The 16,100-nt window shown below is 38.6% G+C and overlaps 1 pseudogene; it reads left to right on the top strand.

The window, feature by feature from the left end:
• Positions 1-3,993: 3,993 nt before the first annotated feature.
• The window catches only part of LOC137169860 (uncharacterized), a 44,120-nt pseudogene continuing 32,013 nt past the window's right edge, over positions 3,994-16,100 (top strand).

Below are 16,100 nucleotides of genomic sequence, written 5' to 3'. Positions count from 1 at the left end.
TTCAGAGAACATCACTTGTTTTTTACATCGATGTGTAATGTTATACTACTTCTACTTCTACTACACTACTTGTGTTTTTCTCTCATTAGAACATTTATGACAGAATGAATTCAGCAAACATGATCTTTACAGATGTTACATATATTTCTCACATTGTGATGTTTAACAGTCCTTCTTTATTTGACATTGTTGTTTTTAATCATTAATTAATGTTTAAGAAAAAATGAACAAAGAGAAAAATAAAAAGAGTCTGTCAGGCGTCCAATATGTTTTCTCAGGAAACAGGACTGAGTTCACCTGTACTGAAACATCTGGCCCAAGTTTCCTGTATGTTGGTTAGTTTGTGGTGATTTGATGAAACACAGCTGTGTTTGGGAAGTCGCACCATGTGAGCAAAATATAACCTATAAAAATAATCAGAGCTCTTGATGCTTTACATCCTTTTTAAATGTGACCGAATCATTAAACATTTAAAGATCAAAGAAATACAATTATTAATTAGAAATATAACAATATTTTTTTACTTTAAGTTTTACAATTTATAATTTAAAAGCAAAGTAATTAACTCATTATAATGTAATTACAATTAAACACATTAAAGTCTTTAATTTAGTTTCTAATAATTAAAGTTCCACTTTCCTCTATTTTAGAAACCAGTGATGGAGACATATCCACGGCCACCAGGGCCCCAATTCATCAATATTCATATTTATTTAAACATGGTACGATTGTCATCCATGTCGGCGGTAATGACTCCCGATTACGCCAATCGGAGATCACCAAGATTAATGTTGAGTCGGTGTGTACATTTGCAAAAACTATGTCGGATTCCGTAATTTTCTCTGGACCGCTGCCTAATCTGACCAGTGATGACATGTATAGCTGCATGTCACAATTCAACCGCTGGTTGTCGAGGTGGCGTCCAGCAAACGATGTGGGCTTCATAGATAATTGGCAGACTTTCTGGGGAAGACCTGGTCTGATTAGGAGAGACGGCATACATCCCACTTTGGATGGAGCTGCTCTCATATCCAGAAATATGGCTGAGTTTATTAGTAGACCAAAACCATGACAACCCAGAGTTGAGACCAGGAGGCAGAGCTGCAGTCCTACACGCTTCTCTGCGCTTCCATTAGAGCAGTTACCCACCCAAAACCACATAGAGACTGTGTCTGTCCCCCGACCACATAAATCAATTAAATCCAAAGTAAACAAAAGAAGAGTCATTCATGAAAATCTAGTAAAAATTAAAACCACTACTGCAATAGTACAACGAAATAAGATAATTAAATGTGGACTCTTGAACATTAGATCTCTTTCATCTAAAGCCGTTTTAGTAAACGATTTAATTTCAGATCATCATATTGATTTATTTTGTCTCACTGAAACCTGGCTGTGTCATGAAGAATATGTCAGCCTAAATGAATCCACTCCCCCCAGTCATATTAATACTCATATTCCTCGAGACACTGGCCGAGGAGGAGGAGTTGCAGCCATTTTCAACTCAAGCCTAATCATCAACCCTAGACCTAAATTTAATTATAACTCATTCGAAAGCCTTGTTCTTAGTCTCTCTCAGCCAACCTGGAAAACTTTACAGCCAGTTCTATTTGTTATAGTGTATCGTCCTCCTGGCCCGTACTCTGAATTCCTATCTGAATTCTCAGAGTTTTTGTCGTATTTAGTCCTTAGTACAGATAAAGTAATTATAGTAGGTGATTTTAATATTCATGTGGACGTTGATAATGACAGTCTCAGCACTGCATTTATCTCATTATTAGACTCAATTGGCTTCTCTCAGTGTGTAAATAATCCCACTCACCGTCTTAACCACACCCTAGACCTTGTTCTGGCTTATGGGATTGAAATTGAACATTTAAAAATTTTTCCACAAAATCCTATTTTATCAGATCATTTTTTAATAACTTTTGAATTCCTATTACTGGATTATACACCACTAGACAAAAATGTCCTCACTAGATGTCTCTCTGATAGTGTTGTAGATAAATTTAAGGAAGCAATTCCGTCAGTACTGAATTCACTGCCATGTCTCAATACTACAGAGGACTCTTATGTTAACTTCAGTCCCTCCCAAATTGATAATCTTATTGATAGTGCTGCAGGCTCACTAAGACAAACACTCGACTCCATCGCCCCCTTAAAAAAGAAGATAATAAAACATAAGAGGTTAGCTCCATGGTTTAACTCCCAAACCCACAAATTAAAGCAAACATCGCGAAAATTGGAAAGGATTTGGCGTTCCACCAAAGTAGAAGAATCTCGCTTAGTCTGGCAAGATAGTGTTAAAACATATAGGAAGGCCCTCTGTAATGCCAGAGCCGCCTATTACTCAGCATTAATAGAAGAGAATAAAAACAGCCCTAGGTTCCTTTTCAGCACTTTGGCTGACAAAGAGTCATAACTCTACTGATCCATGTATTCCTATAGCTCTCAGTAGTAACGACTTTATGAGCTTCTTTAATGATAAAATTCTAACTATTAGAGACAAAATTAACCACCTCCTGCCCTCAACAGGCACCGTTCTCTCCCCAAACACAGGAACCTTGGTAACGGCAGTAAATCCTGACATATATTTGGACTGTTTTTCTCCAGTAGACTTGTCTGAACTAACTTCAATGATCTGTTCAGCTAAACCATCAACCTGTCTCTTAGATCCCATCCCAACTAGGCTGCTTAAGGAAGCCTTACCCTTAGTGAGCACTTCTTTACTAGATATGATCAATCTGTCTTTAGTAACAGGCTATGTACCACAGTCTTTTAAAGTAGCTGTAATTAAACCTCTTCTTAAGAAGCCTACTCTTGATTCAGGTGTTTTAGCCAATTATAGACCTATATCTAACCTTCCATTTCTATCTAAGATCCTTGAGAAAGCAGTCTCTAATCAGTTATGTGACTTTCTACATAACAATAGTTTATTTGAGGATTTTCAGTCAGGATTTAGAGCGCATCATAGCACAGAGACAGCACTGGTGAAAGTCACAAATGACCTCCTAACTGCATCGGACAAAGGATTTGTCTCTATACTTGTCCTGTTAGATCTTAGTGCTGCATTCAACACAATTGACCATCAAATCCTTTTGCAGAGACTGGAACATTTAATTGGCATTAAAGGAACTGCATTAAGCTGGTTTAAGTCCTATTTATCAGACCGATTTCAGTTTGTACATGTGAATGATGAATCCTCCGTGAAGGCAAAAGTTAGACACGGAGTTCCACAAGGTTCTGTACTTGGACCAATTCTATTCACCTTGTATATGCTTCCTTTAGGTAATATTATTAGGAAACACTCCATAAATTTTCATTGTTACGCAGATGACACCCAATTATATTTATCAGTGAAGCCTGATGAACCCAATCAGTTAAACAAACTCCAAACATGCCTTAACGACATAAAGACCTGGATGACCTGCAATTTTCTACTACTAAACTCAGATAAAACTGAAGTTATTGTGCTTGGCCCTAAACACCTTAGAAACACATTATCTAATGATAAAGCTACTCTGGATGGCATTACCCTGGCCTCCAGCACCACCGTAAGGAATCTGGGAGTTATCTTTGATCAGGATATGTCCTTTAACTCCCACATAAATCAAATCTCAAGGACTGCCTTTTTTCACTTACGTAATATCACAAAAATCAGGCACATCCTGTCCCTAAAAGATGCAGAAAAACTAGTTCACGCATTTGTTACTTCTAGGCTGGATTATTGCAATTCCTTATTATCAGGCTGCCCTAACAAGTCTCTAAAGACTCTCCAACTGGTCCAGAATGCAGCTGCACGTGTTCTGACTAAAACTAGAAAAAGAGACCACATTTCTCCCATTTTAGCTTCACTACATTGGCTTCCTGTTAAATTTAGAATAGAATTTAAAATCCTTGTCCTAACTTACAAAGCCCTTAATGGTCAGGCACCATCATATCTTGAAGAGCTCATAATACCGTATTATCCCACTAGAACACTGCGCTCCCAGTATGCAGGCTTACTGGTGGTCCCTACAGTCTCTAAAAGCAGAATGGGAGGCAGAGCCTTCAGCTATCAGGCTCCTCTTCTATGGAACCATCTACCGGATTCAGTCCGGGGTGCAGACACCCTCTCTATGTTTAAGAGTAGGCTTAAAACTTTCCTTTTTGATAAAGCTTATAGTTAGGGCCGACCAGGCTCGCCTTGGATCAGCCCTTAGTTATGCTGCTATAGGCCTAGACTGCTGGGGGACTTCCCATGATGCACTGAGCTCCTCTCTCCTCCTCTCCATCTGTATGCATTCATGTAACATCAATACATGTCACTAACTTTGCTTCTTCCCCGGAGTTTTTTGTGCTTTCTCATCTCACAGGAAAAGCTGAGTCCCGGGCCGAACCTTCGCGGTCCTTCACAGTCCTGATGGCATCCTTCCCTGTCTGTTGCTGCTCGTGCTTGTTGTTGTTGTTCTTGTGATTTTTTTTCTTCTGTCCCCCCTCCCCCTTTCCCTCTCTCTTTCTCTCTCTCAACCCAACCGGTCAAAGAAGATGGCCGCCCACCAAGAGCCGGGGTCTGCTTGAGGTTTCTACCCGTTAAAGGGGAGTTTTTCCTTACCGCTGTCGCCAAGTGCTGCTCATGGGGGAATTGTTGGGTCTCTGTATATTAAAGAGTACGGTCTTGACCTGCTCTATGTGAAAAGTGCCTTGAGATGACTTCTGTTGTGATATGGCGCTATATAAATAAAAATTGAATTGAATTGAATTGAATTGAATGTTTCATTTTCAATAGAATTATAACAGGAAGTTTAGATTTTACAGTTAAAATATTCAAATATATCACTAACATCATGCAAGTGATAATAATAACTTTATTTACAACATGTTTATTTACAATAAGTACAACATGTATAAAGAAATTATTTACAAAAATGTATTTTCCACATTTTCTTTATTATTCATTCTGTTATAGTTTGAACATGAAGTTAAAATAGTTCAGTTTTAGTATATTAATAGAATAGTGATATATGTATTAATAGTGTATAAATGTCCACACAGACAAATAATAATGTATTTTTACTGTTTTACATGAAGACATATTGTTACAGATTTATTGATCAGATAAGTGTGTGTGGTTCCAGGCTGCTGATGATGATGATGATGATGATAATGATGATGTGGTGCAGGTGATCAATCAGAGCTGGAGATTGATCCAGGAGGACATCAGCAGGGTCAGAATCATTGATCATTGATCAGATATCAGATATCCAGTAATCACAGACACGTCAGGTCTCACATTAATGAGTTTACCAACAATCACAGCTGGAAATCATGTTGCTATATGTGACCATATGTGATATTTACAATGTGATGTTACTGTAGTGCAGAGAAATATTAATATTATAGAAACACCATAGAATATTATATTATAGAGTAATATTGTAGAATGATTACAGATATGTTATATAAATACAATGGAAAAGGAAAGTAGGCTGCTGTAAAGTCCAATAAAACAAGAAAAACCTAAATCCTTTTTATTCATTTTTAATTGTACTTTGGTCATAAGAACTCAGCTGCCCATCATAAATTAAAGTTTATTAATCCAACATGTTATATCCTGTATATTCATATCATTAATAATAATTATAATAATCTTTGTATCTGTTTTCTAAACAAAGTTCATGTGCTTTAATAAAGTTAATAATATTAGTGCAGCAGCTGTTCAGGCTGATTGATGCTTCAACACATAGAAACATGAATCCAGTTGATTGAGGTGTGAATGAGTTCAAACAGCAACAACATGAAAGAAACTAACAGTCTATTAAACACAGATGTTCACAACTGTAACAGTGAATCTTTTCTCATTTCAAGTAGAATGAAGCTGCATTTAAAATAAAATACATAACTTTTGATAAAATGTGCATCCTAAAATAAAGTGTATTGATCATATCAGGCTCTGAGATGGTTTATTTTCTGTGGCTTCAGTTGGGATCATTTGATATATTTGCTCCAAAGATTTGTTTTTATATGAGACAAACTGGTTTTGAGCTGCTGTGGGAAGCAGCCTGAGAGTCTGACTGTTGTTGATTAAAAGCTGTTCTCACTGTCTAGTTTTCATGTTTTACACTGCAGACCACTGATTGGTCATTTATCTCATTCACAAGCTTCCTGTTCCAGAGAAATCTTTCCCTCGTTCTCTCTCCTCACTGTCTCTCTCTCAACTTACCTGACTCACCTACTATAAACTGTAATATTCTCTCCTCTAATATCTCTGATGGTCACATGACGCCTCTCATATTAATCATGCAGCTCTTTGCTTTTTTAACTTCACATCAAAGTGTTTCCTCTTTATTTGTGTCACAGTGCAGCTGCTCTGATGGATTCATGTTTTCTAATAGTTTCAGTTCCTCTAATAGAACTACTGACTACTACACGACATCCTGGTGGTCTCAACTGATTTCCTCCTGGTGGTCTGAAGTGTCCAGAGACAAACTAACACATCTCTACCAGAGTGCTGTGGACGAGGCCTTAAAGAGTCCAAATGGACACCTGGACTTGTTCCTCCGCTTCCTCCTGGGTCTTTCACTGCAGACCAATCAGACTCTCCTACGAGGCGTGCTGACACAGATAGGACGTAGCTCACAGACCAATCAGGAAACAGTTGAGTACATCAAGAAGAAGATCAGTGAGAATCTGTCCGCAGAGAGAATCATCAATCTGTTCCACTGAATGAACTGAATGACCGTTCTCTAGTGGAGGAGATCCAACAGTACCTGAGTTCAGGAAGTCTCTCCACAGATGAACTGTCTCCTGCTCAGTGGTCAGCTCTGGTCTTCATCTTACTATCATCAGAAAAAGATCTGGACGTGTTTGACCTGAAGAAATACTCTGCTTCAGAGGAGGCTCTTCTGAGGCTGCTGCCAGTGGTCAAAGCGTCCAACAAAGCTCTGTAGGTGGATGAACCACTGCATGTATGAACAACTTGAAATATGTTTAATTTTAAACATGATAAATAAAACATTACATTTGTGTTCATTGCTATTTTTTCAGGCTGAGTGGCTGTAACCTTTCAGAGAGAAGCTGTGCAGCTCTGTCTTCAGTTCTCAGCTCCCAGTCCTGTAGTCTGAGAGAGCTGGAGGTGAGTAAGAACAACCTGTAGGATTCAGGAGTGAAGCAGCTGTTTGCTGGACTGGAGAGTCCACACTGCACACTGGAAACTCTCAGGTCAGGATTCAGATGTTTGTTAAACATCCTGGTTCATGTTAGTGAAGATGGTCAAAATCTGTAGGATTTTCCTCCTAACATGATTTTCTAAAACACTGAGTTAACTTTATTTTCTGAATTCCAGTCTGTCAGGATGTCTGATCACAGAGGAAGGCTGTGCTTCTCTGGTCTCAGCTCTGAGCTCCAACCCCTTCCATCTGAGAGAGCTGGCTGTGAGCTACAATCATCCAGGAGATTCAGGAGAGAAGCTGCTGTCTGCTGGACTGGAGGATCCACACTGGAAACTGGACACTCTCAGGTATGGAGAGATGAGTTGCAGCCTGTCTCTGTGTCACTCTGACAAACTGAGGAACACTGCCTCATGTTGAACAGCATGCAGGACTCATGTTGGATAGAAAATCATTCTGACTGTGTTTCTTCCTCCAGGTTGGACCATGGTAGAGAGCTAAGGTCAAGACTTTATCTGAAGAAGTGTAAGTGTGGATTTAATTTGATTCATGACAACTAAACAGCACACAGTCAGTTTCTCTTTAAATACAAAGTTGGTCTTTGTGGTATTTATTCATTAAAACATTACTGACAAAATGTGTCATTAAACTTGAGAATAAATCCATCAGGTGTGTCAGATGATAAACTGCTGCTGAGTTGTTTCTTCTTCTCTTCATCAGATTTCTGTGAACTCACACTGGACACAAACACTTTAAACAGAAACCTCAAACTGTCTTTCAACAACAGGAAGGTGACACATGTGAGAGAGAATCAGTCATATCCTGATCATCCAGACAGATTTGAGTGCTACTATCAGCTGCTGTGTAGAAATGGTCTGACTGGTCGCTGTTACTGGGAGGTCGAGGGGAAAGGAGACGTTCGTATATCAGTGACTTACAGAGGAATCAGAAGGAAAGGAAACAGTGTTGACTGTGTGTTTGGATGGAATGATCAGTCCTGGAGTCTGAACTGCTCTGATGATGATGGTTACTCTGTCTGGCACAATAAGAAAAAAACATCCATCCCCTCTTCCTCCTCCTCTTCCTCCTCCTCCTCCTCCTCCTCCTCCTCTGTCTCTAACAGAGTAGCAGTGTATGTGGACTGTCCTGCTGGCACTCTGTCCTTCTACAGAGTCTCCTCTGACACACTGATCCACCTCCACACCTTCAACACCACATTCACTCAGCCTCTGTGTGCTGGGTTTGGGTTTGGGTTATTTGGTTCCTCAGTGTCTCTGTGTCCTCTGTCTGAGGAAGAGTCTCCTCCTGTGTAGACAAACAGTCACACTGCTGACTGAAGACAGCTGCTGAAATCACTGTTCACTCTGTTCACCAGTGAACAACAGAAACTGGAAGTGACAGCAGCTTCCTGTGTTTAAATGTTGATGGTGGACGAGGTTTCACTCTGGTTTCATTTGGATCACTGACTGTGCTTTAATGTCAGAATATTGTTTCTATTAGAAGTAGTGAAATGATCTCCTCTGGGCTGAATTTATGTGTAAAAACTGTGTTGACTCTGATTGACTTCAGTAAAGTTTTCTTGGAGCAGCATCTAGTAGCTGTTAGTGGCTGCTAGTTATTCCATTTTATCAGGATCTTAAAGTGAAGTTTTTCCTGAAAATGTCCAGCAGACATCCCAGTCTGTTTGACATCAGCTCAGTTTGTGTTAAATCATGAACATCAACGTATGTTTCTATCTGATGTAATGTGTCTGACATGTATGTATATAATAACATGTATGGGTTGCTTTCCTTTAGTTTTTCTTGCCTCTGCAGGTGATGTAAATATTGTCTTGTAAGCTGATGTTTGCTGGGCAGCTTTGGCTGTTTTACACTTGAATAAAAATATTCATTCACTACTTATTCAGAGAACATCACTTGTTTTTTACATCGATGTGTAATGTTATACTACTTCTACTTCTACTACACTACTTGTGTTTTTCTCTCATTAGAACATTTATGACAGAATGAATTCAGCAAACATGATCTTTACAGATGTTACATATATTTCTCACATTGTGATGTTTTACAGTCCTTCTTTATTTGACATTGTTGTTTTTAATCATTAATTAATGTTTAAGATAAAATGAACAAAGAGAGAAATAAAAAGAGTCTGTCAGACGTCCAATACGTTTTCTCAGGAAACAGGACTGAGTTCACCTGTACTGAAACATCTGGCCCAAGTTTCCTGTATGTTGGTTAGTTTGTGGTGATTTGATGAAACACAGCTGTGTTTGGGAAGTCGCACCATGTGAGCAAAATATAACCTATAAAAATAATCAGAGCTCTTGCTGCTTTACATCCTTTTTAAATGTGGCCGAGTCATTAAACATTTAAAGATCAAAGAAATACAATTATTAATTAGAAAATGTAACAATATTTTTTACTTTGAGTTTTACAATTTATAATTTAAAAGCTAAGTAATTAACTCATTACAATGTAAGTATAATTAAACATGTTAAAAGTCTTTAATTTAGTTTCTAGTAATTAAAGTTCCACTTTCCTCTATTTTAGAAACCAGTGATGGAGACATATCCACGGCCACCAGGGCCCCAATTCATCAATATTCATATTTATTTAAACATGTTTCATTTTCAATAGAATTATAACAGGAAGTTTAGATTTTACAGTTAAAATATTCAAATATGTCACTAACATCATGCAAGTGATAATAATAACTTTATTTACAACATGTTTATTTACAATAAGTACAATATAAAATATTAATATAGAAACACCATAGAATATTATATTATAGAGTAATATTGTAGAATGATTACAGATATGTTATATAAATACAATGGAAAAGGAAAGTAGGCTGCTGTAAAGTCCATTAAAACAATAAAAACCTAAATCCTTTTTATTCATTGTTAATTGTACTTTGGTCATAAGAACTCAGCTGCCCATCATAAATTAAAGTTTATTAATCCAACATGTTATATCCTGTATATTCATATCATTAATAATAATTATAATAATCTTTATAGTGTTCATGTTCATGTGCTTTAATAAAGTTAATAATATTAGTGCAGCAGCTGTTCAGGCTGATTGATGCTTCAACACATAGAAACATGAATCCAGTTGATTGAGGTGTGAATGAGTTTAAACAGCAACAACATGAAAGAAACTAACAGTCTATTAAACACAGATGTTCACAACTGTAACAGTGAATCTTTTCTCATTTCAAGTAGAATGAAGCTGCATTTAAAATAAAATACATATGTTGTGGCAGAAAAAGGTGAATCATAGAGGAATCGGTTGGTTGAGACACAGGTGTCAGATGGGGAATCTCTTTATTCTCAGCGGCCTACTAACAACGTAGTCAGAGATATCTTTCAACATTACAGAACATGACATGCCTTTTTTATACTGAGGACAGGCTGTGTGTGTGTATGTGTGCAGGTTGGGTGTCCTGTTTACCAGACTCTTTGGCTACCCCAAATTCTAAAGAAGGCTGGGACATTTCTCAATTTCACTTATCTTGGACTTTGACCAAATGTGAGTGGGCGTCTCTGCACTATGTGTGTGTGTGGGGGGGTACTTCGCCCCTTTCCCAATATTCCAGATGTCTCCTGTTTTTTTGTTTGTTCAGCATCGGTCCAGGTCATAGTGACCTGGCTCTCACTCTCCTACATATCCCCCCTGACATCACTGTAGTGATTTAGACTATATGTGTTGAATATGAGTGATGGATAACATAACACATTGCAAAACTGAAACAGTAAAATGATATAATATTCAGGATAGTCGCATGAGAATAACATTACTATGATAACATTCATCATAATGCAACTGGAGTACATGAGACAGTTCACAACTTCAGAGATGTATGGGAGTGAAAAACCTTTTAGAAGGAAAATTATCCCATGGCCTCTTCCCCAAAGGAGACCAACTTCTCAAGTCACACCTTGAACCATGAACCATCAACACAACACATTTTCATAATAACTCAAACAGCGGTTCATCAAATTAAGTGGATATGACAGGACAATTTATACTGTAATGACTTAAAAGTGCATAATTCAGTGTATTGTGGTGCAATTCAGTCCACTGAGTCCATCAACAGGTATCAAGTCAAAGTCCCCCCTGTCGGGTTCCTTTCCATTCTGACACCTTTCCCTTAATACCTGAGTCCCTCTTCTCACCGTACTCAGAGCTCATTCTCCTCTTGCTCTGACTCATCCTCAGGATCATTGGCATCGTTCAAAGAATCAGGTATCGGGAACAAGTCTGCGTCCCCCAGTAGTCCTTGGACCACTGCGAGTCATTTGTTCATTTGCCAGTACATTTAACATCCGAGCTCCCTGCAGGCCCATCATTATGTCCATTTGTCTGTCCATTGCTCGCAGGCACTGTCTCCTCAGCATGGGAACAATGCAACATGCCAAAAAAGAAACCATAATTAGAACTATGGCAGCACTCATGGCTGCCTTGGCCAAAACGGCTCCCCATTTCCCTAAAATTTGGTCTAGCCAATCCAGAGACAGGCTACCTCCCCCACCAGCATTCCCCCAATCTCTACTTTTAACTTTTGCAGTTTCATCATGGCCATTGTGAATGATCCATCAGCATTTGTATTATTTGGGATGTATGTACAACAATATTTTCCAAACATTTGACAAAAACCCCTTCGTTCTGCTGTCATCCGTTCCAACACTTGTCTGTTTTGCCATGCTACTGTAGTAGTCACATGTAACTGTGCCTCCAATGCTCTAAACAACTCACTGCTATAATTAGTGTACCTCTGTTGGTTGTAGTAAATATACTGTGAACCTGATGTGGGAAATCTGGTGTGGGCCCTAGCACTGCCTGGATGGATGTGTCTGTTTTTGCATCGTACTCATCTGAATCATTGAGAGTGGCTCCCTTCATGGCCTGCTGCTCTCCTTCTGGCGTCTTGCAATTGCTTGGATCTTCTTGGGCCTGACAGGGGCTGACTGGCACTGGCTTCATCTGTCCCAGATTGCAACTGTGTAAGGTCCTTCGCGCCTGGGCTTGTGCCCCTTTCGTCAGCAGACCTTCACGTACACCTGATCTCCTGGCACCACCGGTCGGACCGGATCCTGGTCCTGGTTGGTCTCTCAGGCTTTTTCCTGCAAATATATAGCGATAGCTGCATGTGATAGCTCATTAGCGCTATTGGGAAAGCATCAACCCAGTTCAGTTTAGTAGAAGCAAGCACGTATTTTATTCAGCTTTGCTTTGAAGGTTCCGTTGATTCTTTCAACCACTCCTTGACTTTGTGGATGATAGACAGCTCCTAATCTCTGTTTAATCTTTAACTGTTGCAACTCTTATTTTCTTTATTTGCTTTAACACCTCCCCCCTGGCACAGTGATCTCCACTGTGCCCTGTAGTTTTCACCTTCTTCTTTGAACATGTTCAAAATTTTTATCTCAAAATCTCTTTTCACTCACCTTTTCTTACTTTTGTCTTTTATTTTATGGTCTTTGATTCGCCTTTCCATATCCTCACACACTGTCACATCAAACGTGCCATCCTTAGGCCAGGCTGAGGTCATCCCTTTTGCTCGCTTCTCCCATTTTTCAGAAATTTTTTAAATTTGTTTTAAGAGCTCTGGGTACTTAGTCCCAATCAAGGCTGTTGGCACGATACTCATATTGCTATTGGCACCTTTTAAACTGATCTTCTTCTATGGTCACTTGGATTAAAAAACAATTAATTTCTCTGTGCAGGACTCAGGGTGAGCACAAGGGAGGGGGGACTATTTTTAACTCTCTGCGTCTGTGTACTTTCCGGGCCGGTTGCCAAACTATGAGTCAACTGTACTACAACGTCCATGCACGCCTTACTCACTCCCACTAGCCCTTCACACCAATCACACTCGTCTTCTTCAGTCATTCACACCTCTCCTTTAACTCTTTAACTTTTCTTTAACCCCTTCAAATCTGACTTCTCAATTTTAACTGCACAACAACGTCTCTATCTGCGCCACAACCTGCCCTATTCCACTTCAACCATACAACACTTCTCTCGCACCCATGCACTTACTTCCAACTTTGCAATTCAAACATACATTTACACATGTTCTTCGGAATAAACACGCATTGCAGATTTACTGGATAAAACAGTTTGCATAAACAAAGTGTTACGTTTATGAGATAGAGCAAATTAATTAAATTTCACTTTATTCTGTTTAAGAATCAACGGGACCCATTAAGCTTTGTGCAATATGCAATTTAACACTCTCACACAGCGCTTCACTGTCTCTGATCCTTTTTCTTTTCAGACACACTCACTTCCGTTCAGTCACACAAACAGATTTTAACACACACACCATCAGTCTGAGTCAGGTCTGGTTAGTTGTCCTCAGTCAGGGAATGATTTTATATAAACATTTGTTTTTGTTTTGTTTTGTGTCCTTACTCTCAGGGGTTTTTGGTTTTTTTTTTTTTTTTCTTTTTAAATCCCTCTAGGTTGTTCAGGGGATTTATGGAACTGGATATTATCTTCAACCGGATAATTTATTGGGAGTTGGAATGACTGGCTGATCAGACCAGTCTCTCCAGCTTTGACCCAAATTTTCTCCTGTGTGAACTTTTGTGAGTTGGAAATTAGAAGGTCTGGAATTCACTCTTAGCTAGAAGTTATACACAGATATTATGACTATTCCAAAGTATTGATTAAAGGTCGCCCCAACTAAGGCTGAGGATCTGACAGATTCGGAGGAGATTGAACTTATATGTCGCAGCTTAGGTGCTTTTTTGCACTGATGCATCTGATAAGTTCGGTTTACTCCTTGACTAATGGATGACATGTGACTCTCCTCCACATATATTTATACTAAGTGAGTACACTTGGGTTAGGGTTTCCCAGTTAAGAGTATTGCTGCCCAAAAGACTTCCCCATAGCACCACTACCGCTACCGTATCCCTTTTAGTTCCTCAGCCTGCGGTTATTGTACGCACACATCCAGAGGGCCCTGGCACCGGCTTTTCACTACATCACAGCACTTCACAAGACACTTATTTTCCACAGCATACAGCTCGAGCATCTCCGGCTCCGTTCTGTGCTTGGACAGCTCAACTTTCTAACATACAATTGGGACCCAACCCGTCCCTCGTTTTTTTACTTGTTGGAACAAACCTCACAGAGAAAAACGCCAGAGAGGTTGAGGAGAAGAAAATGTTCTTACATGAGATCTGATGAAGAGTTTCAGGACTCTTCCTCCATATTATCATCAACTGTGTTCCTACAATCATCAATTGCACAATTATTCAGTCTAAATAAGTGTAAACTCAGACCTGCTGTCTGTCAAACATCTCAGCTACAGTTTGGTTTCATTGACAGAGGTTCAGTCCTGTAGACGCTCTGCCGTCTCATATTTTATCTGTAAAAGGTTTGTTTCTCCATATTATCTCATATTATCCTTTATAAACTGCCCTCTAGTAATTATAATCTCATCATTTTAACTTTAATGACTTTGTGTTCTTGTATATGTAGATGTCTGCTACTGTGCACAATCTTATCTTTAGTTTTCTCTCTTTCATCCTTTGAATGTTCTTTCTCCTTTTCTAACGGAGTAACGTCTGCCTCAGAGACCCTGTTTCAGCCCCGATGATGGTTTCTCCTCTTCATCACATTATGCTCTTGTTTCTGTCTTTATCACTTTGTATCTTTTGCATTTGAACGAAAGCGAGTTTCACTTAAAGTCACAAAGTTTTGAATCAAGTTTGTCGAAGCTGTTAAACATTTCTAACGTGTGTTGAGTCAGTTAGCTTCGTTTAGCTTTAAAGCTACATGTTCATATAAACATGTAAATACACATAAACCGCGTCACAACAACAATATTTAACCAATAAACTGTTTTGTGCAGTACACCCTGATAGTATTTATATTAAACTGTATTTATTATAAACAGAATTTATTATCAACAGTATTTGTTACACAGTATTTAAAATAAACAGTATTTATTGTACAGGTAACAATTCATTTTATTTCTCTTAGTTTTATCCAGACAGCTGCTGGGTTGTTTTCTTCAGGATGTAATATTTTATATGACTGTACTGCAGTGTTTTCACTCCATTATTGTGATGTATTTATGAGACATGATATGTTTATGTGTTATGTGTTTTATGTTGTTTGTCAGGACTCTTAAAAGAGGTTGTAACAACTTGACTTTTGTGGTAGCTGAGTGTTGTAAAAGCCTCTGCATTGGCACACCAGTTAAAGTATGAGGACCAGGACCAGGGATGAGAGCTGTTCAACAGTTCATTGTCTTGTCCACAGGTTTACAATGAATAGTTGACTGGCAGGAGATGATGATGATGATGATGATGATGATGATGACTTAAGGGCTAAAAAGGCAGATGAAATAATAATCAGCAAACAAAAGGTACTCTAGTAAATCTTAATCAAAAAGTACACAAAAGGTACTTTAATACTTTAAATCTCTACTTAAAAACACTCATTTGGTTATTAAACAAAGAAACTGCAATAACTATAACAGATGTCTTCAACTTACTCAATGAATGCATCTGATGCACAGTCAACTGGAGAAGGTAGCTAATAACACACAGCTCACATGTGAGCAAGGCCTGAGCCAGGCCTCTTATCAGATCAGGTGTGGTTTGTTAGGTTAAGACCGAGTCCCGCCCACCGAATCATAATAATGAAGAACAGAAAGAACAATTTATTTTTGCACATATCACAGAGATACAACAGACTGCATTAATGCATCTCAACACTTTTTATTTCCTTGTTGGAATAAAAGTCAAACATCAGACTTTATGATCCAACTGATAAAGATTCAAACTGTCTGTTAATATTTGACTTTTGTTCCAGATTCTTCGTTACAGAGTTCAGAGCTGCTGTTCTGTTATCAGATTTCCTTAAAGAACACTTCAGGATAAAGATAAATCCAGAGAGTTGAGACTGTTTGAGAATCAAAAGA

This window comes from Thunnus thynnus, chromosome 18 (genome assembly GCF_963924715.1).
Source record: "Thunnus thynnus chromosome 18, fThuThy2.1, whole genome shotgun sequence".
Taxonomy (NCBI): domain Eukaryota; kingdom Metazoa; phylum Chordata; class Actinopteri; order Scombriformes; family Scombridae; genus Thunnus; species Thunnus thynnus.
This window is presented reverse-complemented; position numbering and strand designations above follow the sequence as displayed.